Source organism: Ochlerotatus camptorhynchus, unplaced genomic scaffold, assembly GCF_037179485.1.
Source record: "Ochlerotatus camptorhynchus isolate MF236.1 unplaced genomic scaffold, CSIRO-AGI_Acam_v1.1 ptg000183l, whole genome shotgun sequence".
Classification (NCBI taxonomy): Eukaryota; Metazoa; Arthropoda; class Insecta; order Diptera; family Culicidae; genus Ochlerotatus; species Ochlerotatus camptorhynchus.
In genome coordinates, this window is record NW_027040673.1 from 629,649 (window position 1) to 644,646 (window position 14,998).

General features: G+C 40.9%; 1 protein-coding gene across 1 annotated transcript in view; it reads right to left on the minus strand.

The window, feature by feature from the left end:
* LOC135702055 (sodium-coupled monocarboxylate transporter 2) overlaps positions 1-6,320 on the minus strand; it is a 171,028-nt gene extending 164,708 nt beyond the window's left edge. Inside the window, exon 1 of the mRNA XM_065223045.1 lies at positions 6,060-6,320. The gene's annotated coding sequence lies outside the window, so the exon portion shown is untranslated. The remainder of the gene's footprint in view (positions 1-6,059) is intronic.
* Positions 6,321-14,998: the final 8,678 nt, after the last annotated feature.

Below are 14,998 nucleotides of genomic sequence, written 5' to 3' on the forward strand. Positions count from 1 at the left end.
CTGGTTTGAAATATAGTATGCATTTGTTTACAGTTAATGGAGCACGTATTTGTGCGTGAAAAAGGCACGTTTGAATACTCTTATTTGCCGGTGTTAAGGTCAGTAACACGGTTTATATAGCATAATTAAACTTCCATCTAAAAGAAATTAAGAAGATTGGAAGCGATTTTAGATACGGTTGGGATTAGCTAGAATAATTTGTTTTCTATGAAACAACAACGATCGTTTCCTTTCTTTAATCGAAAGTAAGAAAGTACACAAGTTTTGTGTAAAGAAAGTACACACTACGGAATGTAATGTAATTTTCGGTGCCCTGAGACCAACATAGTTGGAAGTAACGAAAAACTCAATTCAATAAAACACCCTTCTCGTTCAGTTGCGTATGAATCTGTTTCGGAACTCTTAATTTTACATTTTGTCGTTCCATGATTTATGTCGAAGATGGATTATGTCTCGTGAAAACTAGTTTCTTCTTAGTGTGTTTCCCGTGCTTTTCCTATGGGGATACTAAAGAAAAACTCTTTTATTCACATGACCTGATGCTTTGGTTAATACTTGCCTGAGTAATATTTTTTGCAAAATCCGAGGTTTGGTTAAAATTGAGAAGTTTTTAAATTTTTGTCTGGCAAATGAATAGTTTCGTGTCATTTTCCATATATTTTACCATACAAAATTAAAAATTCGGGGAGATTAGGGTTCCCAAGTAACAATTTAAGTTTTATCATGGTCTTGTAGACCAGGATTTAGACTTGAAGAATGCTTTAAAACCTCGATAAAACTTTCAATGTTATTTGGGTTGTGATCCACCATATAAACTCTACGCACCTTAATATATACAGCAATTCCATAGAAAAAAAGTAAGAGTGGAACTTAGAATTTCGTAACAATTGATAGTGTTTTTCTTTTTTCTTAGACCAGTATTTTTTTTTTCCTACGCCATCAGGGTGGCCCTTCCCTTGAAGTCAAAAAGAATCTCAGTAAGATAGTTTTTGAGATACAGCTAAAAAATGAAAATTTACTTTAAAAACGTTTGTTTACTAAAATACAAATATCTCCGGTTATAATGATACCATATCAATTATTTTAATATCAATTTAGAGGCAAACAAATTATCTTTCGATCAACCTATTATCAATGGTCAGTGAGATTAGTGGTATTGTTGTTAATTAATAGTTTGTTTATTTATTTTTTATATTTTGCATTTTTCCCAGAAAAATTGAATGTCTGCTAAGTTTTTAAGCAATGTAAATAAAAATATTTGTAGTGGTTGTACCATAGAGGTAACTCTAAGACCAGCAGGTCCCGAAGAAACGTGCTCAACTTTTTGGCTCAGCTCTAGTACTATCTTCGGTCCCAAGCTAATCGATTCACCCCTCGAAACATAGGAAAATCCACGAGCCCCTCATTTTATCTGTCAAACTTTCATAGCGGATCAAAACAAACATTGTGTAGTAGTAGAATTTCGACTAGAATGTGGTACGTTAATCGTTTGCTTGGGACCAATAGGCTAGTCGAGGAGTGAGCCAATTTAAAATCGTTAGTTTCGTATTGATTGTTGGTTGTACCACTGTACTAATCTCACTGAAAAATGGTGTTCAAACAATCGAAAGCAAATTTTATCACTTTTAATTTGGCGTCAAAATAATTAATATAACTTCACTACAGGAGATATTTGTATTTTAGTAAACACATTTTTTAAAGTGAAATTTAATTTTTTAGCTATATCTCGAAAACTATCCTACTGGGATTTTGTTTTTTTTTTAACTACATTTTTGGATTCAGCGCATGATTTTACATGGAAAATGACCATCAGCGTACAAAGTTCAAATATGCTGTAATCTAGTGCTACAGTAAAGTGAACCAATTTTCAGATTTTTTCTCCAATACAAAGCTGTATTAGAAATTTTAACCCAGCCAAGCTATTAACAAAAGAAAAAATCGATTATGAGTAGCTAGGCCCGTATGATGCTCAACGCACCTCAGAGCGTTAGCAAAGTAACTTTGTGCATGCATCCACAACACTCGACAAAGAGTGTGTGGTTCTCACATTTGCTTCGCACACTCTTTTCCAACTAATCTGTGAGAAAGCGATCCACACAATGAGCGGTACACTGCGTGCGGCGCAGGGAGCGAATATAATACAACAAGCGCTAATGTCTTCTTTGAATTCTTTGCAGACTTTGCATACCACGACTGCATACATAGAAGAAGAATTTTGTATTTTTGCTGGGTTTCCCATTTGCAACCATACACTGAGTGGCGCTCTTTGTGTCGGAGCCGTCGGAGCGGTACCCGAGCAAAGTTTGAGATCAAATTGAAATCTAAATTTGATGTTGTGATTTCGCTGATAATGATTGCTCAGGTTGCTGTCGTTTTGGTCGTTTTAACGGTTAAAATATCAAAATTGAGAACAAAAAAAATCTTCCTGTGACATCACATAGAAAACTATTTCTGCTATCAGTGAGAGCAAACTGAAAACTAAATTTGATATCAATTTTTCCTGTTGATAACAAAACAAGTATTCAATTTGATGTTATGCTAAGGCAATGAAAACAAACCCGTAACAACATATTGTTGAAGAGCAAATGTACAGCAAAATGAAAACAAAATTTGGTATCAAATTTGTGAATTGCGAAACTGAAATCAAATTATGATTTCAGTTTGATGTTGATATCAAATCTTGATTTCAATTTGCTGTCATTTTGATGCTGGACTTTCCTCGGGTAGCTACACATTGAGCTTTCGTTATTTCTGCGTGTGTGTGTGTGTGTGTGTGTGTGTGTGTGTGTGTGTGTGTGTGTGTGTGTGTGTGTGTGTGTGTGTGTGTGTGTCTGTCTTCTCTTCTCCGTTGCTTTACACTTGCGCAGGGTGAAAGGCAAGCAAACTTTGTGTTTGCTTGATTCTCACTTTCAGTGTTCGGAAAATCATTCTCAAATCTCATTCATTGAGCCTCCCTGCGAGAATAAACTCGCGTGCGAATGCGGCAAACAAAATTCACGCTTGAGATTCTCATGCATATTCACGCACTCACACTCACAACGCCGAAAAATCATTCCAGCCTTTAAACTCATAAAAACATCTCAAACGTCAATTGATGTCATGCCTATGCATGTTGTGTTAGTTTTCCAACCCCTGATGCACCAACATTAGTAATAACAATGAATAACGCCAAAATATAAAGCAATAAATTTTTGAACCTGAAAACTCATCGGTGATTTTTGCGACGTTGAATTTTGCAAGGTAAAACTCATAGGCGCATAAACTCATGCTTGAGATTTGAGTTTTTGAGTTTTTCCGAACACTGCTCACTTTGTTTATTTAAAAAATCAGTACATAGCGCGCATTGAGTGATCAGATGACAGCCCTGTATTACCAAACCGGAGGCGGCAGGTTCTATTCCCGGTCTGGTCCTAGGAAAAGATGAAGAGTGAAAACAGCAAGGCACAACAGTACAAAGTGCAATAAATATTCAAAGTGTTTTTATGTTCCTACATACGTGAAGTTTACGATTTACAGAGTTCGTTGGAAATGATATCTAAAATGAAGCTTTAGTGTGATAATCTATTAGCTAGAGAAAGGTCTGAAGAGGGTAGGCAGATAGTTCCGCTAGAGTACGGCAGTATGAAAATTGAATAGAAGTTGTAGATGAGCAAAGGACCATCAAGGCGACAGTACTTGTCAAACGTACACTTCTTTAACTAATTCATAGATTGATGGATTAGGAGACTTGAAGCATTTCTTCAAATCTACTGGCAAAAAAGTGCATTTTTGACTTGCTCATATACTGTCTGCGGCTGTGGAATAGTTCTAGGGACGTTTCATCACTACCTCTAGCTAATAAATGATCACACTAAAGCTTCATGTTAGATATCATTTCCAACCAACTCTACAATAAATATTTTTTTTTTCTTATTGTGTGTACACTGAGTAACTTTTGGATGCTTCAAATGGTTCTGATGCCCCGAGAGAATTTGCTGATTTATGGTGAATCCAAATTATAAAAAATTGGCTGATTTCCCCTGTTTTTCCAGCCCTACAGTATCGCATGATTTGGTTTGAAATAAAGACTAATGCGAGTATATCGACTAGTCACGAGTATATCAGCTTTTCCGCCAAAAATCTCTACAGCAAAGGGATGGAGCTTTGATTAACATCCGGAAGATAAATATCCTAATATGCGAACTAATTTGTTTGTGTTTCGAACAATGCTAAGCTGCGAAGAAGGTCGTAAACAAGTAGGATTTGTATCCTCACATAAATGAAGGATAAATGATGAATATTTGTATTCTCAACCAAGATTCGTTCATTCGAGCATAAATCATCATTTGAATAAACATGCAAAGTGTGAAGGTGCCAGAAACTGCAAAGCAGTGTAGCTTGTAGAACAGCAACTTTTGAGAAAATCATCGTAAGTAGAGCAAAAATAAAAGTATTGCGTCCAGCGAAAAAAAATTAAGAACACAAATATAGTCTCTATCGTAAAATGGAAGAGCAAACACATAACCTAAAACGAACACCTGCTTCAAACCGTGAAAATCAATGATTTTTCTTTTAAATGTAAATAATTGTAAATAATGTGACCAACAATGCCGTAAGCATAGACGTAGACAGACGGGCACAGGAGGAAGGCAACCTGTCCCTTAACTCAACAAAATTAAATGGCGTTCCGCATTCGGCGAAATTTTTCAAAGTAAAAAATGGTCCTACTCCCTAGGATGAAACCTGGCTAATATAATGTTCAGAAGCACCATATTTGCTGTATATCAGCCTATTATATTGATAATTATTTGTATCTTCTTTTTCTTCTTCTTTTTATTGAATATAGCAGCTTTTTATGCGAGTGTTTTACTGACTCTCAAGCTAGAGGCTGTTCATAAAATACGTAGATATAGAGGTTTTAGAGCCCCTCTCCACCCGCTAGAGTTTTTGGCGAAAATGAATCAATTGTAAAACTACCATCTCTTTACAATATCTCGGAAAGTTCCCTATTTTTTCAGGAAATGTAAAACCTCCAAAATAAGCCATAGGAAAACAATCTTCAACAGTGTGTTGGTTTTTCGAATGGTCTTTTATTCCGCAACGCACAATGAAGCACTTCCACAATAATGAATTTAGAGGTTTCCATGCCAACAATTTATTTGAATAAATACACTCAGGCGTAAAAAAACGGGGGAAAACCTATAATGGTTTTGATTTTTCACATTCGAAATATTAAAAAAAAATGATATTGATCCCATTCGTAATTATAGCATGCCATGGTATATAAAGAAATATTTTTAAAATTCTGTATTTACACCTAAAACTGTGATTTTTAAGGTATGCCATTCGATTACCTATGGCTTGAAACGGATAATGTGATTCGAATCAAGTCGATTGGTTGTATCATTATCGAGAAATCGTTAAAAACGTACCGTGGTAATTGCAACTAAGCGACACCGTGTAAAAAAACAGTTTGAAAAAGAACAGCGTAAAAACCCGTGTTAAGAAAATACTGAGTGTATTGTGTGACAAGCACAATGATACTCTATGGTCAGGAAAATCGAGAAAATTTCCAAATGGAAAGATTTTATTTTTCTCTAGTTTGATGATACCATTCCATAACTGATTAGACTATCTGGGCTCTTGGATTACTTGGGCAACTCAATTGGAACTTCTTCAGCATATCTAGCTGAACATTTCAAAAGGTTCTATCTCCATTGCATTGATCGATTATCTTTATATACTTTCTCTTTCGTTCTTAACTCAGCTGCAAAAATATTTCCTGTTGTGTTTGATGTTTTGGACGCTACATAAGATCCTCCCCAAGAAACATAGAATGCTTCTGCAGCTTATTCAGATTGTCAGTCAGTACAAAACTAGCACGAACTCTGTTTGTATAACCGAGGTTATCAAAAGAGAAAGTCGATGAAGATGATCAATCAAAGCAGATAGGACCTTTTGAAATATTCACCCAGAATGAGAACATCTTCAGTTGAGTGCACCGACCGGTAACAAGAGAAGCTACTTAACAGCAACACCACTTTCCTCCCTCGACACTGTACTTATTAACATCCTCTTACCTCCGGGAAAACCACGCTTCCGGTGTGGACTTTCCGTAGTTTGTAGGAACGTACGGAACTGTATCTGCACTATCTGTCCAAAACAGTTTCGGTAATTCATTCGCTTGAGATTAAATCGCCGAAACACATTAGCACGAATCTTCTTCTTTTTGGGATCCAATATTGGGTTTTTTCGAAAAGTCACTTCTATCACGTCACGAGTACAATCACGATAGTTCAACGTCCGTTATCAGCCAATATTGATCGTAGCGTTTCTCAAACGACTGGATAGCATCAAAATATAAAATTTAACCCAACGACTGGTTTCTGCAAAAGCGAGCGTCGCGAACGGAAATTCGATTCCAAATAAGATGGTCCAATTGAGTGTCTATTATTTATAAACGATTTGAACGCTCCTGTGACGATCTGCATATGTATCGGTTGGTTTGCAACATCGCACTTAAGCCCCTTCCCTATGCAGTCATGAGTGTGTAGCGTGCGCAGATGGTAGAAGCACTTACGCAGAGCCCAGTAGCAGCGGGCAGTCGCGAATCGGCAAGTCACACAACATTCGCGAACTGTTGATGATACAAAACGAAGCTGATAGACTTCATCTTCGTCGTTGTCGTCGTCAGTGGCATGTTGTGGCTGAGGTTGTCACATTTAACATAAGTACAAATGCAAGCAATCACCGCGCTACAGAAAAGCTGATAACGCCCATTATAAGGGTGGGAGTAAGTATAATTGGAAATGCCGCTGGGTGTCAATGTACCGTGGGAGATTCGGACTTCATGCCATTCGGAAGATAAAGCGAATCGATCTTAGAAGCACTGAATGAATAATCGATTTATGAATGAGCGATATGAGTAGGGAAAGGAGGGGCATAGTAAACAGGTGGGGCATAGTGAGCTTCCAGTGCTTTACACTGGAATGATTATGGTTCGAAACAAACGAATTGGTCATGAATCATTGCAATGGTGATATTGAACCTACTACCAATTAATTTGTTTCGACTAATTAGAGGTTTATGACTAGAGGGCGGGATGCTCACTATTCCCCACCTGTCCACTATGCCCCTCTTACCCCTATGTATTGAATAATTCCGGGACCTTTGATATTAGGGCGTAATTGCTTTTGTAAACAAAACACATCAATCGCCGATTTCTTGCAAATTAATGCTCAATCGAAAAAATTAACGGTGCAAACAGGTAGATACATGATTCCTCTATCATTTAGTATGGTTTATTCGCGAGATTGAGTTTCAATTCTCAATAAATCAGCGATAGACGTGATTGTTTACAAAAGCAATTACGTCCAAATCTCAAAGTTCTCCGGAATTATGTGATACGGTATTCAATCGAAGCAAATATGGTGTTCCGATAGCACCAATCTGTCACCTGTTTTAAAAGACAGTGATGGAAAAAATCCTGAAATCTTCCAAAAGGTATTCGCACGTGTCGTAAACTGATAAAATTGTGCCTGCAAATCACCCTATTCCAAGCACGAGGTTTTTTTTTTCAAGGAAAATTAATCAGACATCTATCCAACAGATGCTCTATGATGTGAAGCATGATACTGCAAAAAATAAGCATTGTAAGTTCGGGTCGTCTTTATTTGACATATTTGCATGACATCGTTTTGCCATGTTTTTGCCATGAAGGAATGACGAATACCAGCATATATATTAATTTGGCATCCGAAGGACTACCGGCCTCAGCGTGGGAACTTTGAAAAATCTTTTTCGAGGTGCATGAAGAATATGGCGGCATATGAGGACTTGGAATGCTATCGGACAACCAGATGATCCAATACCTGCAGCGAATAAGGGAAAGTGTCGACAAATTTAGCAACCCAAATTTTCGGAAGTAATTACTCCTTTCGACGAAAAAGAGGTATATAATGAAAATATTATGTCAACCAGCGTACTTCCAACAATTTCTTCACATAAACAGAATGCGACTGAAATGTTGATATACTGTCAAAATTTCCTGCCCTGAGCCAAAGGGGTTAGGGCGCGTTCTTCCAGGTTGGTCGAGGCAGATTTCATGTGTGAGCAAGTGATGACATTGCTATGAGCAATACACATGTAGTTCCAAAGAGCCTGAATGAAATGTGACGCTTGCGAAGATTACTTGAAGATACGATATGACGGAACATTGATACTATTTGTATAAAACACAAGTAAATTTTTTTCTTTGATTTGTTTTCCGTCGATCTTGTTTTCCGTACTGAGTACCAATGCTACTGACGCCAGGGAAGTAGCTCCCACATCTGGACCGTACCTATCCACTAACGGCTCTACTTCCCTTCCGAACGAAGACATGATCAGAGATTTTGTGCCTCAGAAAATTCCGGCGGCGCCGACTGGGATTGAACCTACGCCTGCTGGGATGAGAGGTAATCACGCTTACCACTACACCACCGACGCCGCTTGCTAATAATGTATATAGGGTTACGGGATGCAATGTCAGCCTAGCCCTTCACTTCGGCCTATCAAGCCTACCAATAGTAATGAAAGCGAATATCTGCTATGATCTAGTAATCCGTAAATTAATTACCTATTTGTGGAACACATGGTGTACATTTAATGCTGTTTTTTAAATAAAAAGTAAAGTGAAATTTTCAAATTTTTCAATTTTAAGGCTCCATAATCTTGCTGTGTTATTGCACTAACGAAAATCTACACTGCGGTGGTCATCAAAAAACCTGATAATTACCTGACACTTACATTTTTGTAACATACTAGTCTAATAAATCAATATCACAGTTTTCACTGTAATCACTTACTTTAGAAGACTAAACCCTATTTGCGCTTTATAATTATGGGCCGAACATAAGGGACGTCATTTTGATACGTGTTCTTCATTATACCCTATGAACTTTAATCAATAACTTTGTATTTGTATTTGTGAAGCCATTCAAGTTGACGACGCCTGTGCCTTTCTTTTACGCTTAAAGGAAAAACCCAAAATAAATAGGTCCATTTCCGTAATTCTGGTAACTGAAACAAGCTGGGATTAAAGCCTTCGGAGTGAAATTATTTTTAGATTTGTGCAGTTTTAAAGCTTTTACTCCGCTCCTTTACAAAGCTGAAGTAACTACTTGAGAAAAGTGATTAATGTGCACTATTATAAATACTCTACTCAGCGATTTTGTTGTAGAATGGACATGTTGATTTTTTTACATCAGTTCAAAGTGTTGACGTAGCACAGTTGGTAGTGTCAAGGATTGTCAATGCGGTCGTCTCTAGTTCGATTCCAGGATCCGGTGGAGGATAAATAATTTGCTGGTATTGCTTGTAACTAATTTCGATTAATTTGATTCACAACCAAATAAATTCAATAAATTCCTCCATCAAAAAATAGCTTAAACAATATTTAACCCGGCTTCAAGAGAAAGCTGTGTAGTGATTATTGGATAACCGGAAAAAGGTTGAATAAGCGCCATTCAAGTTCACACACAACCAAACAGCAGGTTAACAGCTGTATAGAAGCGTTGATGGATACGCAATAAGAGCTTGTCCCAACCGTCCCAACAGCCAGTTCGCCAGTTTTGCTTGTATATAGGTTGAGTAAAGGTTCCCTCATATCGTATAACGTTTGATCATTCTTTGCTCGACTGTTGAGCTGTTCAGTCCGTATTTTTCGCTCGAGATCTCGTTTCGATTTTGTTTCGTTTGTGCTGTCGCGTTGCGCCGTGAAAGTGTCGCCACCTTCTCGCGTTCTGGCAAGATTACTTGAACTTGCAAACACGAAACAAATGGTGCGTAAACGTGCCAATGAGTCAACAGCGGGCCCTTCAAAGAAGGTGCTAATCAAGCCCAGCGAGTCGCAGGATGACGCCGGAAAACGAGTACTGCAAGCCAACCAGTATGCAGTACTCCCGGAAGAAAATGGCGATGGTGACGCCGCTCCCATTGCAAGAAAAGAGCGAATTCCCCCGCTTTTCACGCCGGTGAAGGATGTTGCCAAGCTAGGTGCCGAACTGGCAAAACACAAGCTGCTGCCTCGCTTTAAGCTTTGCAGCATCGGTACCAAAATCATGTGCTCCAGCCTGGAGGAGTATAAACAAATAGGATGTTTCCTGAAGGAAAACAACGTGGACTTCTTCACGCATGATCTGCCATCGAGCAAGCCACTGAAGGCGGTTTTGCGTGGATTACCGTCGTTCGAGGCGGCTGCGGTGAAGTCCGAGCTAGAGCGGCTTGGGCTCCAACCTGAGGCCGTGTTCCAAATGAACCGCCGTTCCATCAACAATACCAGCTTCCGTGACCAGTTGTTCCTGGTGCACTTCACGAAGGGATCCACCAGTCTTGTGGCTCTGAGATCCAAAATCCGGGACCTGTTTCAGGTCATCATCAGTTGGGAGCATTACAAACCCCAACATCGTGATGTTACGCAGTGTACGAACTGCCTCTCCTATGGCCATGGCACCAAAAACTGCCATATGAAGACAAACTGCGGCAAGTGTGCTGGAACTCACTCAACTGCGTCCTGTGAGCAAGTTGATGACATAGAGCCAACGTGTGTCAACTGCGGTGGAAACCATCAAGCCTCCAATCGCGGAAGTCCCAAGCGAGTGGAGTTCATTAATATCCGTCGGAAGGCTACAATCAACAACCAGGTCGGTCGCCTCCGTAATCATCGTTCGCCTCCTGTACTCACGGAAGTCCAGTACCCAGCTCTCCAGCCCCGTCGACATGTTCCGAACCTAGCCCCGCTTCCGCTCAACAACCAACAAGCCAATCCTGCGAGTATCCAAATGGTTCCCAACAGTCGGACAGTTCAGCATCGTCTCGCTGCTGCTGCTCATCATTATGCGCACCTGCAAGAACAGCTACATGCTGCCCTGTCCCTTGTCACTAAGTACCCAACAAACATTGAATGTTGAATAAGAGCTTATTTAGGCAAAAATGAGCTTCTTCAGCTACAAAATGGCTTATTCAGCTGTTAATCAACTCAAATTGTTTGTTGGGTATGGACCGTGAAGCCATCAAGATCGTAAATTGGAATGCTTGCTCCTTGAAGAGCAAAAACATCGAGTTTGTTGACTTTCTCAACGAACGGCACATCGACATAGCCGTCATCACCGAGACTCACTTGAAGCCCGAGCTGAACGTCTTCCTTCCCGACTTTCGGCTCGTAAGGCTTGACCGCACCAGCTCCGGGGGAGGGAGAGTGGCCATCGCTGCGAGGCGGAACATCAGCTGCCGGCTACTACCAAGCTTCCAGCTGAAAATTATCGAAGCCATCGGAATTGAGGTGAGCACAACGCTTGGTCCAATCACCATCATCGCGGTCTACTGCCCCAAGCAAACCAACATTAGGGACGGCTCGGCCGCAGACCTCCGAAGAGACATCATCAAGCTAACACGACGGCGGCAAAATTTCGTCATCGCTGGCGACCTGAACGCCAAGCATCAAGCCTAGGGCAATAGTCGGCGAAATCAGAACGGCACAATATTATACAACGATCTGCAGCAAGCCCACTATAACATTCTGTGTCCGGACACTCCCACCCGGTTGAGTCGATCCGGAGCTCATGTCACCATCGACATCTTCATCAGCAACATTGGCGATAACATCTCCCAACCTATCACCTATCAGGAACTGAGCTCGAACCACTATCCGGTGGTGGCCGAAGTAGGTTCCTCGGCCAATAGGTTTCAAGTTTCCCGGCGAAATTACCATCGTGTCAACTGGCAGCAGTACCAGCGCTGTGTGGACACAGCAATCGACTACGACGTCCTACCGGAGTCGTACGAAGAAGTCGATCAGTGTCTGCAAGCCATCGAAGAGGCGATATCCCGTGCCAGGGAGCAGCACGTACCAGCATCCAGACAGGTGAGTCGTACTCTGAACCTTGACAGCCCAACCAAAGATCTTATCAGGCTCCGTAACACCATTCGTAGGCAGTTCCAGCGTTTGGGCTGCCCCACTTGAAGACCAATGTCAATAGGCTAACCAAAATTATCCAGGCCAGGATGGTGGAACTCAGAAATAACGATTTTACCAAAAAGATTCGCTCTCTCCCAGATTGTGCAAAACCATTTTGGAAGATGACCAAAATTTTGAAAAATAAGTCGAGACCGATCCCTCCGCTTTCCTCTTTTGACCACTTAGACCCATCCCTACTGATAACCCCAGTTGAAAAGGCCAATGCTCTTGGCCAACATTTTGTGATTTCACATAATCTTGGTCAAACCATGGTGAGCCCCAATTGGCCTGCCGTACTGGAGGCAATGACTAGAGTCGCTGACACCCCCGTAGTAGTGCATGATCATAGTAGAATATTGGCTGATGAGGTGATAGCAGCTATTAGAAGTACTAAAAACATAAAGGCTGCGGGTATGGATGGTGTAGTCAACCTCGAGTTGAATAACTTGAGTATTGACTTCTTCAACCATCTTACCGTTATCTTCAACAATTTTAAGAGATGAACTAGCCTATGGCTAAAAATCTCTCTAATAAAGAAAAAAAAAAAAAAAAAACGTTATCTTCAACAAATTTTTGGAGCTTTGCTACTTCCCTGCATCTTGGAAGTTAGCCAAAGTGATTCCAATACACAAGCCTGGCAAAGATCCTACCAGTGCCAAAAGCTATCACCCCATCAGCCTCTTGTCCTCCATCTCGAAGCTATTCGAAAAATTGATACTCAGTGATACTGGTGTTTTCAAATGATAATAACATCTTTCTCAAAGAGCAATTCGGGTTTAGGAAAGGCCACTCTACCATCCACCAACTCGCACGGGTTACTAACATCATCAAGCGGAATAAGTCTGTTTCCGATACATCTGCCATTGCATTATTCGACGTCGAGAAGGCGTTCGACAATGTCTGGCATGATGGTCTAGTGTACAAGCTGCATCGATACAACTTTCCGATCTACCTCGTGAAGATCATCAAAAACTACTTGTCGGGCAGATCACTCCAGGTCTACTTGAACAATGTCCCCTCTGATACGTTCAACGTTGATGCAGGGGTCCCTTAGGGTAGCCTGCTTGGGCCTATCCTATTCAACATTTTCACGTCAGACGTTCCTCCCCTGCCAGATGGTGGTATCCTGTCTATGTTCGCAGATAACACCTCCATCATCTATAAGGGTCGAGTGATCCGTGCGCTGGCGGGTAAACTACAATCAGGCCTGGATGTTTTGTCCGACTATTTTAAGAGCTGGAAGATTTGTATCAATGCAGCTAAAACACAAACCATTCTGTTTCCACACTCGAATTCACCTCGGCTTGTTCCGCCTGCTAACGTCAAGATCCATCTTGATAGCACTCCCATTGAATGGTGGAGTGAAGTAGTCTACCTTGGTCTCACCCTCGATAGTAAATTGCTATTCCGATCCCATGTGGACAATACATCCACCAAGTGTAACATCTTGATCAGGTCGCTCTATTGTTGCCATACATCAACAGGCTGGCTGTAGCCCAAATGATGTTAATAATACTAATCATAATAATAATAATAGTAAAATTACATGTCAAATAATCACAGAAAGAAAAACAAAGCAACATGGTCAGAATGTAAAAAAACATAAATGGAAATACACTGCGGCCGGCGAAAACAGATGAGAATCTCCGACGAAGCACATCACGTGTGAGGTGAAAGTCGAATACAGATGCGACTCTGTTGACACATGCTGTAGTCCGCAAATCGCACCATATGCCCCGTAGTTCGTGCGACGCAGTGGCAGTCTCAGCATGAGGTTGTTACGGAGTGGTCGGGGTTGCACGTTTAGGTCGATTTGCCTTAGGATAGCCTCACAATCTATTCGTCCCTGTAGAGTGTCGGCGATAATCAAAGCTCTGTTGGTGTCCCTTCTAATCCGGAGAGGTTCAAGGTTTATCAGTTGGCAGCGACTCTCGTAGCTGGGCAGCCGAAACGGATCTCTCCAGGGCAGTCTACGAAGCGCAAAACGAAGAAAGCGACGTTGAACAGATTCGATTCTCTCGGTACCATTGTTGTAATTCGGATTCCAAACCGCAGAACAATACTCAAGCGTCGATCGTACGAGGGAGCAGTAAAAAGATTTTAAGCAGTAGACATCGGTGAAATTCTTAGCTATCCTGAAGATGAATCCTAAAGTCCTAGACGACTTATTGATGACATAAGAAATGTGTTGCCTGAATGTTAGCTGTGAATCCAACACCACACCCAGGTCTTTCACCTGATTCACGCGTTCGAGTGTCGTTCCAAGCAGGTCATAGCTGAATACAATCGGTTGCTTTTTTCGTGAGAACGTTATGGCAGAGCACTTTGCTGGGTTCACTACCATTCGATTTAAAGTACACCAACTGGCGAAGACATTAAGCTGATGTTGAAGATTGTGGCAGTCAGCGATCGAGCAAATTCGTAAAAATATTTTGAGGTCGTCTGCATATGCTAATCGAGGTCCTTGGATAACCAGGTTCCCGTCGTTGAAGTAGAGTAGAAAAATCAACGGTCCCAGATGGCTTCCCTGCGGTATACCTGATGTGGCAAAGAAGCTAGCTGATTTGCAATCTTCTATAGCAACCATAAGTTGGTAGCAACCAGTAAGAAACGAACGGAACCAACTCAAGAGATTACCGCTCACCCCAAGCCTGTCGAGTTTAGCAATCGCAATGTCATGATTCAACTTATCGAATGCCGCGGATAGATCGGTATATATAACGTCCGTCTGTACCCGTTCAGTCATACTATCGGTAATGTAGGATGTGATGCATAGCAGATTGGTGGTTGTAGAGCGACCGCCAGTAAACCCGTGTTGATCAGCACTCAGATACTGCTTGCTGTGAGAGAGCAACGGTTCCATAATAACAAGCTCGAATAGTTTCGAAACAGCACTCAGCGATGTAATTCCACGATAGTTATCCACGGCTCGTTTGCTTCCCTTTTTGTGGACAGGAAACATGTGTGCACATTTCCAGAAGGATGGAAAGAGACATCCGGAATAGACGGTGAAGTGAAGTTAAC